Source organism: Euprymna scolopes, chromosome 33 (genome assembly GCF_053919585.1).
Source record: "Euprymna scolopes isolate OS-2025 chromosome 33, ASM5391958v1, whole genome shotgun sequence".
In the NCBI taxonomy this organism is placed as follows: domain Eukaryota; kingdom Metazoa; phylum Mollusca; class Cephalopoda; order Sepiida; family Sepiolidae; genus Euprymna; species Euprymna scolopes.
The window spans coordinates 49,157,963-49,174,123 of NC_136514.1; the positions used below are offsets into that span (position 1 = coordinate 49,157,963).

General features: G+C 30.5%; 1 protein-coding gene across 1 annotated transcript in view; it reads left to right on the forward strand.

Annotated features, from left to right (window-relative positions):
- The first annotated feature begins 417 nt into the window (after nt 1-417).
- Nucleotides 418-16,161, forward strand: part of LOC145258215 (ubiquitin carboxyl-terminal hydrolase 1-like) — a 72,567-nt gene continuing 56,823 nt past the window's right edge. The window contains exon 1 of the mRNA XM_080116157.1: nt 418-647. The gene's annotated coding sequence lies outside the window, so the exon portion shown is untranslated. The remainder of the gene's footprint in view (nt 648-16,161) is intronic.

Here is a 16,161-nt window from a genome sequence, read left to right on the forward strand (position 1 = left end):
AAGAAGGAAATACAAAAGAAGATGGGATTTACACTATTGCATCGGCCTTTAAAAATCAACCAAAAAAAGAAAACATCAACTTAAATTTAATTTTTTAAAATTTTCTTTAAATTTGTATTATTTTTCAAAATACCCACTCAAATCCGTCAGAAACTGAATAACTAAAAAACAAAACAAATTGGCGGTGTTCAAAAAATATCAACGAATACCACTACTACTAATAATAATCGTCATTGTTATTAGTAAATATTAAATAAAAACTCCATCATTCATAATTATTTATTGCTTGATTATTTATTATCTTAATTTAATTTAATTTATTTAAAATCCAAACAATCTTAGATTATTTATTATTTCTATATAAAAAAAAATAAGTTGAAAACTGTCAAAGGTCACACAAAAAGCGGGAGATATTTTATCGTTTTTGTGGCGCTTTTTTCTTTTTTTGAATTATTTCTCTTTTATTATTAAATGCATGTTTATTTTTCTTTCTTTTGCTGTCAAAAGTTAAGAATTTCAAGTTATAAAAGTACTTAAAAAGTGTGGAAACAAAAAGAAATAATATAAAGCAATCTAATTCCTGTTTTGATATTTTTTGTGTGTAACTAAATGGAATCGACCGATTTGAAGAAGATGACTTAAAATTGGTGAGTATAAAAAGTTTTCATTTCATTTTCATGAACTTTATAATTAATATGTTATTAATTTCAAATCAAATGCATCAATAATATATATATATATATATATATATATATATATATATATATATATATATAATAGTAATAATAATTTACGCTTTGTTTTATTTTTATTTTTGATGTTAAATATAAAGGTGTTAATGCACTTACTGATCCGCGCTATATTTAAAATCGTATTTCCAACTTTAATTAAAGTTTTATGCTATGTTTTTTTTTTTATTTTTTTTATTTAATTGTAAGGTTAAAGTACAGAATAGGTACAAAACACCCTCCCCATGTTAAGAACGGCTTTTAAAATAACGTTATTATTTCAGCACGGATCAATAAGTGCACTAGTACCGATATAAAGATACTGTAAAAAAAAAATGTTGTTATCTTGAACTTTTTAACTTTAAGATGGCTGCCATTAAAACAGCATTATCTTAACAAAATTAGTTCTAGTTTTATAAAAGTTTGGTTTGATTAATACGTTAATAACCAAACATTACCTTAAATTATAAAACTAGAGCTAAAGCAATTCTACAGAATACAGATCGTGCTGAAATGGTAACAGTATTTATTTAGAAATCTATTCGTAACATGAGGGGGGGGGCAAGCGTTTTTGAACTATTCTAACAATTTAATAAATAAAAGATACCGTAATCCGGGCATTTTGCATTATAGACAACAAAACAGGCATAAACAAATAAATGTCACGGTGACATTTATTGGGTGGACTGGATTTCTATCGATATATATATATTGTTTTTATTTTAGATTTTTAAACAATTATCGAGATATTCATGATGATCGTCTTAAATCAGCCATTTTAGTATTTGTTAATATACAGTTGACAAATCGATTGGGTTTGTATTACTGTACACATAGATTCGAAAAAGTTGTTAAAAAACAAAGTACTACTTATTGATCCGTGCTGAAATAACGTTATTATTTAAAAAGCCATTCTTAACATGGGGAGGGGAAGGTGTTTTGTACCTATTCTATAATTTAACCTGATAATTGAATAAAGAGAAACATTAAAAAAAAAAACTTGAATTAAACTTGGAAATACGATTTAAAAAATAGCGCCGATCAGTAAGTGCACTAACTTTTCGAATCTGTACAGTAATACAAACCCCAAACCCCAAATTTATTACTATTTAAAAAGTAATTTTACAGAAAATTGGGTAAAATCGCATTTTTCTAAGACGAGGCTTGGTTCTTTTCTGTTGTTCTTGCCCTTCGGACTAAGATACAAGTCTTATTATCTGTTTTTCAAATGTAGCGCCGCTGGCGCTACACTTTTTTGGTCTCGTAGTGTTTGTCGGTATATTTGAAAAGGGCAAATGGCGGCGAGCTCGGTGTTGGATGCGTCAAGTTTGTGAAAATTAGTTAAAACTAAAAAACTGTACAAAATACTGTTAGAAACTCAATATATGCTATCGTGACATAGGCTGACAGATATTCGGTGGATTTCTAAACTCATTTTCCCAAAATTAACGTATCCAACAGCGAGCTCGCCACCATTTGTCTTTTTCAAATATACCGATAAACACTGCATGTTTTTTTTTTTTTTTTTTTTTTTTTTTTTTTTTTTTTTTTTTTTTTTTTTCGAACGGATTAAACATTTTTCATTAAACGAAAATTTAAGTAAATATTACCTTACGCTATAACAGAACACCGACCACGCTATTTTTTTTATTTATTTTATTTTTTTTTTTGTTTACGTTTGCATGGCATGAGACCCTGGACCTTGGGGCTATATTGTGCCATTTCACCGCCTTCGGCAGTGTTTTTCTTTTATGATACGCTCGCGTGCGAACGGGCGTAGTGAAGTGTCTTATCATATCGCATAGGAATCTTGGCATGCCGGAATCTTCAAGCGGTCATTTCAAATTAAAAAAGAAAAAAGTGGTTTATTTATATTTTTTTTTTTTTTTTTTTTTTTTTAGATTAGGTCCACCTCCGCAATTTTCTTTTAAATGACAACTTGGAGAAGTTTTCTACTATGCTGAATACGGAAATCGCATTGAAATTTTGCAGAATTAAGTAGTTATCGAGATATAAAAAGTTGTGTTATGCATTGTATTCTTTGGCAGCCATCGTTTTTACGCGCGGGCGCGTGCTCCATAAACAAATCTACTTGCGTAACAAAGATGGCCGCCAAATAATACAATGCATAATACAACTTTTTATATCTCGATAACTAATTATTTCTGCAAGGTTTCAAGGCGATTTTCGTATTCAGCATGGCCGAAAACCTATAAAAGTCGTCATTTAAAAGAAAATTGTGCAGGTGGTGAGGTGGACCTAATCTGAAAATTTACCTTTATTTTGTCTTAATTGATCTAAAAAGAAAAAAAAAGTATTAACGAGAGGTTTACAAAAACATAACCACCAGACATTTTTATATTTTTCGGTACTTGCTTGTACAGTTTAGTCAAGACATTAAAAAATGGAGATATCGGAAAAAGGTTATATTGTACGTATCTGTTTTGGACTGAAGATCTCCGAAAAAATTTTTAATTTGATCAAGTAGTTTTTATTTTACAGCAGAAAAACACGTTTTTATGGGAGCGCGTTGAGGGAGGCGGAGGCGCTTATACAGTTTAGTCAAGACATTAAAAAATGAAAATATTAAAAAAAAAAGTTATATATTGTACGTACTCGTTATAGTCTGAAGTTCTCTGAAAAAAAATTTCACTTAATTTTCATCAAGTAGTTTTTATTTTACAGTGAAAAAACAATTTGTTATGATAGCGAGCAAAAGGTTCGATTTTTAGGAGAAAAGCTAGTATTAAAGATGGGGAGGGAGTGTCGGCGCTTTAAATGGAATTATCTCCCTTTGGCGTGTTCAACAAATTTCGGGGGTTGTATTACTGTACACATAGATTCGAAAAAGTTGTCAAAAAACAAATATATAACAAATAAATGTTATCAAAGGCAAGATAAGTTACTTTTCTACCTAACTGGATATATTTCATGTTTTTATTCAATGTAACATGTTTATTCAGCTCGAAAAGCATACAGTCTTTACCGATGTATTGGAAAATTCAAAATGGCACCCGACCCGACACACTCTTTAACACTGTAAGTTCAGGAAAAGATGTTATAAATAATAAACTAGACAAAATACTGTTAGAAATTCGCTCATTATATGTTACCGTGACATGAGTTGACATATATTCGGTGTTTTCTTGATAGTATTTTGTCTAGTTTATTATTTATAGCACCTTTTCCCAAACTTACCATGTTAAAGAGAGTGTCGGGCGCCATTTTGAATTTTCCAATACATCGGTAAACGCTGCATGTTTTTCGAGCTGAATAAACATGTTACATTGAATAAAAACAAAAAAATGTATCCAGTTTGGTAGAAAAGTAACTTATTTTGCTTTTAATAACATTTATTTGTTATATATTTGTTTTTCGACAAATTTTTCGAATCTACGTGTACAGTAATACAAACCTTGTCTTGATTAAACAGTACAAGTGCCGAAGATTTCATGAAAAACTTTACCGTTTTCATTAATTAAATCAAAACATGCCCAATTAAACAATTATGTATATATGTTCTCTTTCACTTTCTTTATTTACTTTTTTCATGGGTCTTTCCGAAAGTTTATCTGGTTTAATCTTTTTGTTATTTATTTCTAACTTCGGTCAGAGTTTAAAATACTGATTTCTCCCTTGCATTTTAATGGCAGGTGCGTGAAATAAAATAGCGTCTCCAGTTTCGGTGATAAAGTGTAGAACTACCATTTTTTTTTTTATTCAAAAATAGAAAATAAAAATTTCAATTGTTCCAAAAACTTTTTTCCCAAAGCTTAATGGAAATTTTTATAATTACCATATTTTTCATGATCATTAGGCATCTCCAAAAGTCACCACAGAATTAACCCTCCTATAGGTGTGTATCAGAAAGTGGCCATTAAAAATTATGATCAGAAATTTAATAATCCAACTTACTATTTTTCGAAGTTTATAACTAATTGAAAAATGTAATTATAACCCTAACTTTTTTTCAATTAAAGGAGCAAAGACCAAAATTTTAAAAAATAACAGGTTTAATAGCAAATTATGCAATATTTGTTTTTTAAAGCGGTTTTAAAAAAAAAATATTAAAAAAACAATCAACATATTTTGACTTGCTTATAAATATATATATATATATATAATTGCCAAAAAATCACTTACTTAAAAAAATATACTATTAAATGGGTAGTTCCATTCTTCATTGAGAATTTATCCATATTTATATTTTAAATTCCATGTATTTTTGAAACAAAACGATTTTTTAAAGCGAGGGTCGTAGAAAATCGCATTTTCGCAACATGTTTTGCGCAAAGCTGTAAAGAGCTGCTGCTGCTAAGATGAAATTTATGAAATACGGATTCGTCCAAGGGACATGTATCTTTTTTATTGCGTGTGTTAACCAAAATTAGTATTTTTCATCATGCATAGTTAAAAAGGAAACGCAAGTTTTTTTCCCTAGAACGAAAAATCTGCTTCATCGATTTTTAAAATTCTTTTAATGAAATATACAAGTTTTTGATTGATATATTTTAATACTTCTTTATCACTAAATTTTTTATTTTTAAATATCTAAAAAAAGAAAACAATCAATGAAATAGAAATATTTGCTGTCAGCGTCTGGTATTTACTTGATGTAAGCATAGCATGAGCTTTCATTTAAAAAAAAAAAAATTGTGTTTTTTTAAAAAAAAAAAATGGTTTTACACTTTGGACTTTTTAAATTTCCAAAAAACTATTTTTTTTAATTTTTTTTTTTTTTAAATTAAAAAATCAATAAAGAAAATATTCTATCTTCAATTTGTGATATATAAAACTTTGGTACATAAATTATTAAAATTTTAATAGATGTTTCAAAATGAGGGGGTGAATTGAAAAAAATAAAACGTTTCTCTAAAATATTATATTTGGTTTATTGGAAAGAGCATAAAATTTCACATTGGCCCTGAAAATATTGTAAAAATTTGAACCAATAGAAAAATTTTGATAGATTTTTAAAGTCTAAAAATTGAAAAATATTTAACTCGTAAAATTCTATTGATTTTATTACGTAAAAAAATGTCTGCATGAAAGCACGCCGGCATTTTGTAAACACTTTTTAAAAAAAATATTTCTATTATTTTTAAAACAACTTTAATAGTTTATTTTGGAGGTATATTCTATACAGAAAATAAACAACCCACTTTAAAAAGAGAAATTACAAGTTTTTTATATTTTATTCACAGTTTTCTGTTAGGGGTGTCAAAAATTCCTCCAAATCTCCTATATGTAAAACAGTGTAACGTTTATTAATAAATGAATATTATCAGTATAACGTTTATACCATTTAAAAGAAGGGCAAAATAACGTAGTAATAATTAAAAAAAATTTTTTTTCATCCTACGAAAATAATGAAATTGCGAGACGAAAATCGTGTTTACATAATTGGCGCTTTAAAATAACGTCCCCATGTACGAGGGGCGTGCAATAAGTAATGCCCCTGACCCACTTCCCATAGCAGTAGAGCAACGAAACTTGGCACAGTTATTAGTCTTTCTCTACATAGGAACCGCCCAGAGTTGTGTATTTCTCCCATTGTTTGATCCAGCTCTGGAGACTGTTTTTGTAGAACATCCCAGGTTGGTCCTCCAACCACGACGTGACTTCAGAAATCAAGGCTGCATCATCTGGGAAACGCTTTACGTTCAAAAACAACTTCATGGTTGGGGAAGAGGTGAAAGTCAGAGGGTGCAAGGTCAGAAGAGTAGGGAGGATTTCATAACCACATGCCTGTGCTTCTGATCTGGCGACCTGCGAGTTGTGGACCGGAGTGTTGTCCTGAAGGAGGAGGGTACCTTTGCTGATCTTGCCCCGCCTTTTGATTTTGATAGCTTCCCTTAATTTCCTCAAAAGTGAAACATAATAGGCTCCTGTAATTGTGGTACCTTTTGCCAGGAAATCTGTCATAACTACTCCGTCCTGGTCCCAGAAGACTGTGAGCATGACCTTGCCAGCGGAAGGCTGCACCCTTGTCTTCTTTGGAGGTGGTGAGTCTAAGTGCTTCCACTGCATTGACTGGGCTTTGTTCTCTGGATCATAGTGATGGACCCAGGTTTCATCCTGTGTAATCAGTCTTTTGAAAAACTTTGACTCATCTTCTTGGCACATCTCCAAATTCATCCTCGAGTACTTGACGCGTTCTCACTTCTGGAATGGTGTGAGCAATCTGGAAATCCATCTGGCAGACACCTTATGCAAATGGGCATGAATGATAGTTTCCACAGACCCTGTATTAATCTTGACATCTTGGGCTATTTGGCGAATAGTAATGCACCGATCTTCCAAAATGGTAGCCTCAACTTGGACAGATGCCTCATCAATGGCAGAAGGGGGAGGCGACCAGGTCTTGGAGCTATTTCCACAAACTTCCGACCATGTTTGAATTCACGATGCCAGCGTTTTACAAGGTCATATGATGGGGCATTATCACCATAAGTTTCTTTCATTTCATCAAAAGTCTCCTGTGGTGTGCGTCCTTTCAAATACAAAAACCAGATCACTGCTCGACATTCAACAGGCTCCATTTCACACCTTACTCAGTTCAAACACCTGTAAAACAGAAACCACAATTAGTTCAGAGCTGTAATTTGCCACATAACTCGTAGAGATATAAATCCTTGCACATGCAAAATTTCAGCTAAATCAGACAACTGGAAGTGGGTCAGGGGCATTACTTATTGCACACCCCTCGTAGTAAGCATTTCGAACATGAAAACATAGCCGTGTTTAATAAATCTAGAAAAAATCAACTAATGGTCAGATTTTCGATACATATCCATTTTAGAATGCAATTTCATGCAGTTTCCGTAAAATATATGAGAGGAAATTTTTTTTTTTTTTTTTTTTTTTTAGTGCATGCCCCCCTTCCCATATTTATTTTTTTCGAAATTTGAACAAAATATATTTAAATCTATTGAAATTTGTATTTATGACACACAAGAGTTCAAATAAGTAAAGCATTTATTTTAAAAAATTTAAATACACATATTGAACAAAAACTTACCTTGAAGTTGCAATTAAAAGAATGATATAAATTTAATATTGTTTTTTTTTTTTTTTAATAGCGATTTTTCTAATTAATATATACTATAATCAGTTTAATTGCCAAGAAAAAGGAACTTCCTAAAAATTAATTAATTTTTGAAAGATTAAAACGATTAAAATTCCATTATTTAAAAATGTTCCGTTAATTGTGTTTAAATTTCTTTTTTAAGTGTAAAGTTTTAATTTAAAGATGACTCTTGTCTGCTATTTTATTGCCAGATTAAAACCGATTTGAAAATATTATTGCACAAATATTAAGCATTTTGTAGCCCCCCCCCTCATATTTTGTTTGTCTCTTTTTTACCTAACAAAATATGGAAGCCGGTAGTTAACCGAATGAACATTCAGTAAAACCGTATTTCATATTTAATATACAAATGTTTAATATTATTAATCATTAAACTGTAAATCTTAAAACTTAACAAAATTATAACAAAGATTAATTACAGCTTGAAGATAAACAAGTTTAAAAAAAATGATTTTAGAATATAAATATGGATAAATTCTGAACAATGAAGAATGGAACGAAACATTCAATAGTATTTTTCATAGGTAAGTGATTTTTTTTATAACCGAAGTAAAATTTCGTTGATTTTCTTCAAATCTTTTTTAAAGAAAACCAATTAAAAAAAATCAAATTGCATAATTGGCTATTAAACCTGTTATTTTTTTTTAAATTTGGTCTTTGCTCCTTTAATTGAAAAAAAAATTAGGGTTTGAATTACATTTTTCAAGTAGTTATAAGTTTGTAAAAAATAGGAGGTCGAATTATTCAATTTGTTTTTCATGCATTCTTAAGATCGGTTTCTGACATTGCTAGTATCTTGGTGGCCATGGTTACATGGGAGGAGAGGAGGGTTAAAACTGTGGCGCGAATGTTGGAATTTTTAGTGAATTTTTGACACCCCTAACACAAAATTGTGAATAAAATATAAAAAAAAAATTGTAATTTCTCTTTTTAAAGTGGGTTGTTTAGTTTCTTTATAGAATATACTTCCCAAATAAATTATTAAAGTTGTTTAATAAATAATAGAAATATTATTTTTTATTTTTTTAAAAAAGTGTTTACAAAGTGCCTGCGTGCATTCATGCAGCCATATTTTTTTTTTTTTACGTAATGAACCAATTTAATTTTACCAGTTAAATGTTTTTCAATTTTTAAACTTAAAAAATCTATCAAAATTGTTCAATTTTTACGATATCTTCAGGTTCAGTGTGAAGTTTTATGCTCTTTCCAATAAACCGAATATAATATTCTAGACAAGCGTTTTCTTTTAAAACTCAACCCCCTCCCCCCATTTTGAAATGTCTATTCAAATGAAAATAATTAATTTTCTCACCTCAAATTTATATATCACAAATTGAAGATAAAAGATCAATAAATAAAATAAGCTAGTTTAAAACAAAACAAAAAAAAGTTATTTGCAAATTTACCTGTAAAGTCCAAAGTTTAAAACCTTTTTTAAAAACCACGTGGAATTTTTTTTTTTTTTAAAGTGAAACCTTATAATCTTGTTATATTGTCCAGAAAATTTCATACAATTATGACAATTTTTTCTATTTCATTCAATGGTTTTTTTAGTTATTTAAAAAAAAAAAAAATTCACTCCATAAAGAAGAAATAAAATGTATTAAATCAAAAACTCTTGTATTTCTTTGAGAGAAGAAAACAATCAAATTCGTCAAGTGTTTTTTTTTTTTTTTTTTTAAGGCAAAAACTGATAAGTAAAATGTTATAAGTTTTCAACTACGGTGACATTTTTTCACGCACAAGGCCTGACGGCCCACAAATATGTGTTGTTTTTACGTTTTATAGCCCTTTTATCCATCCGTATTTCAAAACGGGAAGAAAGGCAAGAAAACACCGGCTTATTAACACTGGTTAATGCTTACGTAATGGCGGTCTTTTCAAATAGCTGTTTGAAAAAATTCTTTTATTTAAAAAAATACATGAAATATAAAATATAAATATGGATAAATTCTCATAAATGAAGAATGGAAGCATCCATTGATTAGTATTTCATGTAGGTAAGTGATTTTTTTTTTTTGAATTTATATTTATTATATTTAGATTAAGTTAAAATTTGTTGAATTTCATAAAATCTTTACAGAAAACCGATACAAAAATAAAAATATTGTATAATTTTCAATAAAACCTTTTATTATTTAAAAGTTTGGTTTTTGCTCCTTTTATTGGGAAAAAATTAGGGTTTAAATTACATTATTCATCTTATTATAAGCTTCGAAAAATAGCGAGTCTAATTAATCACTTCTTTTTTAATGGCGACTTCCACGTTGTAGGTACCTAGAGCACATTGACCAGATTTTTCAAAAACTTGATTATTTAATGACTTTTAACGTGGGATCACTTTTAAATTATAACGTTTTATTAAATTGATACCCAACTTTTTGGCCAATAAGCGGGCGCCGCCACAACAACTTTCGCCCCGCCACCGCCTAAATCTAAACATCTTTTTATCTTTTACAAAAACATTTGAATTCTTTCATTTTCTTTTCGTTATTCCTTATAAATTTTTCTTTTACACCAAACAAAAAAAAAATAGCTTTTCCTTGTTTTAAGTCTCATTAGAAAAATATAAATTTCTTTGCAATCCATTTTTTTACAGAGTATTTTTCACCGTGTCACGTGACACCTTAATAAGGAGAGTTTTGTTGTTGATTGATGAAAAGTGGGGCATCAATTTAATAGAACGTTATAATTTAAAAGTGATCCCTCATGTTAAAAGTCATTAAATAAACTAAAAAAAAAATTGTTTCTGCTAATATGAAAGTTAAGTCTGTTATTGACGATAATCTGCAGAAAAAATAAAACGTGAAAAGGAATTAATTTTACGGCAGGGGAGAAAGCTCGTTCAGGTCTGCCAAATAAACATTTATTTTGGTGCTTTTACACTAGGAGAACAAAATTTTGTAGTCGATAAATGGAGTCTTTTAGATAAAAAAAACAATGGTTTCTACTGATTTTTGGTCAATTCTAATAAATTATGATGTTAGCTTCCAAATTATGCTGTCGAAATTACCTGAATATTACTAATTTTCTACCTTATCGATTTTCGTAATTTTTGGCTATAATCATCTTAAAAATACGAGGAATACGTAGATATCATTGTTTTCATGTGAAATTCAGTTTTATGATTTCTGAAATTTTGTTCTGATAGTGTAGAAGCGCCTTTATTTTTTGTATATTTGATTTTTATTTTGACATTGTTTTTCTGCTTATTGGCTTCACTGCACAATCCTCCAAATCCAATTATCTCCTTTAAGTTATACAGGAAAAATATAGTTGCTGTCTTTATAAACAACCTGAGAAAGGCTAACCTACAAAAGAAAGATAACTCCAGTTCCAAATTTTCTTATTTGGTTTTCTTCAAGATCAGCATCCCCTGTGTTTGTGATACTACCAAGCTCACGGTTGGTGAAAATGGGAAATCTGGGTAACCAAGAGAAAAGACTGGAGTGCTGCAAAGTACAATGTCCCTTGGATGGTACATAATTCTTTTCTGCACTTGTTGTAAAACCTGGATCGGGCAAAAATAATTTTCTAACCATCTTTGCAACTAACTGGGGAATTAGTGGAACAGGAGCAGTATTTTTGAAGCAGGAGATACCCTGTCCCCCTCTCTACTCCAATCAGGTTGGATGATCAAACGCAGTCTTTTACTGAATCAACAAGGACTTTCTTTGAAGCTGCAAAAAGGGTGGAAAGGTGTGAGTCTTAGTAAAACTTTTGGTGTGGTTTGATCAACTCGCAACATGGTTGCATCACAGGGCTCACGGCACACGCCCAGCCAAGTTGGTTTAGTAAGTCAAGCCATGACAGCACGCTAGAGAGGTCAGTTGGTTGTAGAAAATTCTCGACAGCGGACAGAATTTTGTTGGATGGTGCCACACGAGTAGGCGTGATCATTAGGCCAATGAACTCAACTGTGTCTTTGCAAAATGGAAATTTTTCATTCACAACAATTGCTTTCAAAGCGCACAATGACAAGAAGTCTCAAACATGAAAGAAATGTTCTTCAATGGTATCGTCATTCAGGAGAGTATCATCAACAATTTTAACCTTGCAGTGAACTTCTTCAATGATTGCATAACGTCTGGTATATGCATTACCGAACGCAAAAAAAACCCTGTGGCATGCAGCAATACATGTACCTGCCCCACTCTGTAATGAATGTTGGTGAGGAGTCATAATTCAGGTTGTAAGTCAACAGTGAAAGCCATCAACAGCATCAATGGCTGACTTCTTTGTACCAGGTGGTACTTGAGAGGCTAGCTGAAATGGAGAAGCAATGTAGTAAGTTTCTCCAAGGCATTGCTCATTCAGACGCTGGAAATCAAGTCTTATGAGGAGTTCCATCAGTCTTGGACACAACAACCATAGGGCTACACCACGTCACTTTGGGGTATGCTGAAAACGAATATCACATTTTAGTTTGGCACAAACAAGTGGTTGTTTGTCCACATATTAAGCAATGTAATTCTTTATTTTATCAGTGGTGACCATTTCTGTACATGCATACTTTTTTAATTAAAAAATATGCGTGAGCTTGCATGTACACCACTGATAACATATTACATTGCTTAATATCCAGAAAACTACTTGTTTGCAGCAAAAATATGTGCGCAATTGCGTGTATAGAAATGGTCCCCACTGATAACATAAGGAATTACATTGCTTAATAATCGGAAAACTACTTATTTGCGGCAAAAAATATGTACGCTTACACACGTGCAGAATTGGTCACCATTAATAACAAGGAATTACGCATATCTGTATATATATTTTTCTTTATTTTTGTTCTTCAATGTCCGTGTGTCTTTATTGAAAGATGAAAGCAGAAAGAAACAAACAAAAAAAAAAACTTTTAGCCCAAAAGCAAACAATATGCACCCACCCCCTCACTGCGTGGCTAGAAAGTGGGTTCTCATTTTAAGTTAAATTTATATGGAAAAGTGATCAATCACATTTTGAAAAGTAATTTCTTCATATCATAAAAACTATTTCTCTGTGACGGAAACGATTAGCAGATTCGTTTTTAGCGCAACAAAATCTACAAGAAAAATATATTTTCATCTTCTAGGGTAGGACGGAAAATTTTACCAAAAAAACAAAAAAAAAAACCACCTTGTTTGTACAGAAAATAGTTTTAATTAAACTATTTTCTGCCAAAAGCTAGAGTTTAACTGATCCAGCTTTGCATAATCAAAACAAGTGAAAAGGTGTCACGCAAAAGTTCTATGGAAGCTGAAAATGTCAGAAAGTCAATTTTATTTTAAAATTTATTGAGGAATTGAAAGATTATACCTTAATTTTTGTATTTTTAAAGATTATAAAAAAATATTGATTAATTTAGGTAATCATATTTGTTGTAATAAAAAAAGAAGTGGGTGTTTAATTAGAATATTTATTTACTTTTTTACAAGATGACTCGATTTATTCTCAAACATGTTGTAATGAACAATTAAGGTAAAAGTGCATTTAAGTGTGAAAAAAAAATCAAATTACTGATTACACTGACAATTTATTCATTGAAAAAATAAACAAAAACAATTTATTAATAAAGAGAATACAGTGAGTAGTATGCAAATTCTGTTTCCTTTTTATTCATTTTTTTAATTTTATTTAGAATTTCCCCATCTGTATTTGTCTAAAATCAGTCATGATTGAAAATAATACTAGTTTTTAAAATTATTTTTTTAGTGATCCTCGATTTCAATGAAAATTTTTTTTTTAGTATTATAAAAAAAAAATTTCTGGCGCTGATGCTTACACCATCATGCATACAAGAAAAATATATTACATTTTGTGAGAATTGTTATTAAAATAAAAAATATTTTCAATTATATCTATCTATCTATCTATCTATATATATATATATATATATATATATATATATATACTAGCATTTCAGCCCGGCATTGCCCGAGTGTCTGGAGGTGTATGTTGAGCAAAAAAAAAAAAAGTGGTAGCAGGAAGGCAGGCTCGAACCCATACTGCGAAGAAGGAAAAAAACGTGACGTCTTTGCTGTAATGACCGCCGTCAAACCGGAACTGATGTAGGTTTAAATTAAGGCTAGACAATCGAAAAGAGAGGATGACTTTCGACAATATCGGCGAAAAGCGACCGCTTCCTGTAGAAAAGTGCCCACTTCAAGGTGAAGAAATTAATGTTTTTAGCCATTTTTTTTGATATTTGTCGCCTGAAGGGTCGAGCTTAAAAACGATACTGATCTTGTGAAAATCCGTCACCTCTGTCGAAAGTTTTAGGCACACATACATACATTTATATCTTAGTAGCTCAAATTTTCGACTCAAACCGATTAAAAAGTTTGCCCTATCTCTGAATACCTTTTATATAAAACTTCAAATGTTTAGACCAGAAATTGTCTGAGTAATTTGGTAGAGACCGCAGCAGTCAATTTAAAAAAAACAAACTTTGACCCCTATTATGACCCCTTAACATTTATTGTTTTGGGCTCAAACCAAGTTATTAAGTTAGATCCATGTCCAAGGAACCTATATCTAAAATTTCAATTTTTTCGACCCAAAATTGTCGGAGGAGTTTGGTAGAGTTCTGAAAGGTCAAATTGTTGAACTTTAACCTCTTAACAGCCAAATTTCTGGCCGAAAACCAGATTACAAAGATTTTTCCAAATCTCCATACCCTGTATTTCGAGTCTGTAGACTGAAAATTGACAGAGTTATTGTGTCGGGAAATGTAGAGAGACAGACACACACACTTTTATAGATATATAGATTATAACAATAAGAAATGTTTGTATTCAAAATTGAGAATTGAATTTATTTTATTTACTATTTTAACTGCATTTCATTTGTCTATTCTGGTTCGCATTTTTGATTTCTAGTCTTCTTACACTGTCAACAGGAAAACGAGGCTATAAACAGGGAGACAAAAGGCCCATCATTTTTTTCTTACAGGGCTCTACATTGCGAGTGAAGCAGTCGCACTTGCGACTGATTTTTCATAGTGGCGACTAGAAATAATGAAACGCTTATCTTTTGGCGATTGTATTTCTTTCACTGACAATCTTCCAAAGCTCACTGATGAGTGCAAAAATCTTTTGAACCTTTTTTTTATTTAATAAAACAAAGTTAACTTATTTAAAAGTTTAATAGAACAATATGCTCTTAACGAAGGCTTTTTAAAAAAATATCTGAAGAAATTAGAATGTTTATACCTTCAAGTATCAACATAAAATTTGTTGGAAATTTAGAATTTACACTTATTAAAAAATATACAGAAAAATCTTTATTGATGTACATACTCGTCACGGAACAAAGATGTCATATTCTAAAAATCATGTGGTTTGGCTAGTAAACAAAAATATTTAGTTGTCAAAGGTCAACTAAAAATAAACTTGTCCATAGAGACCTGTCTTACAATTGCTTGAATTTTTTGAGAAAAATTACAATATCATTGCATTTTACAATTTCTTTCTGTTTGTTATTGATGTTATAAAACTTTGTTATTGAAGGCACCTTGTAACAAAGTTTTATAACATTAATAACAAACAGAAAGAAATTGTAAAATGCGATATTGTAATTTTTCTCAAACAAAACATTCAAGTAATTGTAAGACATGTACATCAATAAAGATTTTTCTGTATATTTTTTAATAAGTGTAAATTCTAAATCTACAACAAATTTTATGTTGATACTTGAAGGTATAAACATTCTGATTTCTTCAGATATTTTTTTAAAAAGCCTTCGTTAAGAGCATATTGTTCTATTAAACTTTTAAATAAAAAAAAAGGTTCAAAAGATTTTTGCACTCATCGGTGAGCTTTGGAAGATTGTCAGTGAAAGAAATACAATCGCCAAAAGATAAGCGTTTCATTATTTCTAGTCGCCACTTTGAAAAATCAGTCGCAAGTGCGACTGCTTCACTCGCAATGTAGAGCCCTGTAAGAAAAAAATGATGGGCCTTTTGTCTCCCTGTTTATAGCCTCGTTTTCCTGTTGACAGTGTAAGAAGACTAGAAATCAAAAATGCGAACCAGAACTGACAAATGAAATGCAGTTTAAATAGTAAATAAAATAAATTCAATTCTCAATTTTGAATACAAACATTTCTTATTGTTATAATCTATATATCTATAAAAGTGTGTGTGTGTGTCTGTCTGTGTACATTTCCCGACACAATAACTCTGTCAATTTTCAGTCTACAGACTCGAAATTTGATATACAGGGTATGGAGATTTGGGAAAATCTTTGTAATCGGGTTTTGGCCAGAAATTTGGCTAAGGGGTTGAAGTTCAACAATTTGACCTTTCAGAACTCTACCAAACTCCTCCGACAATTTTGGGTCGAAACAATTGAAATTTTAGAT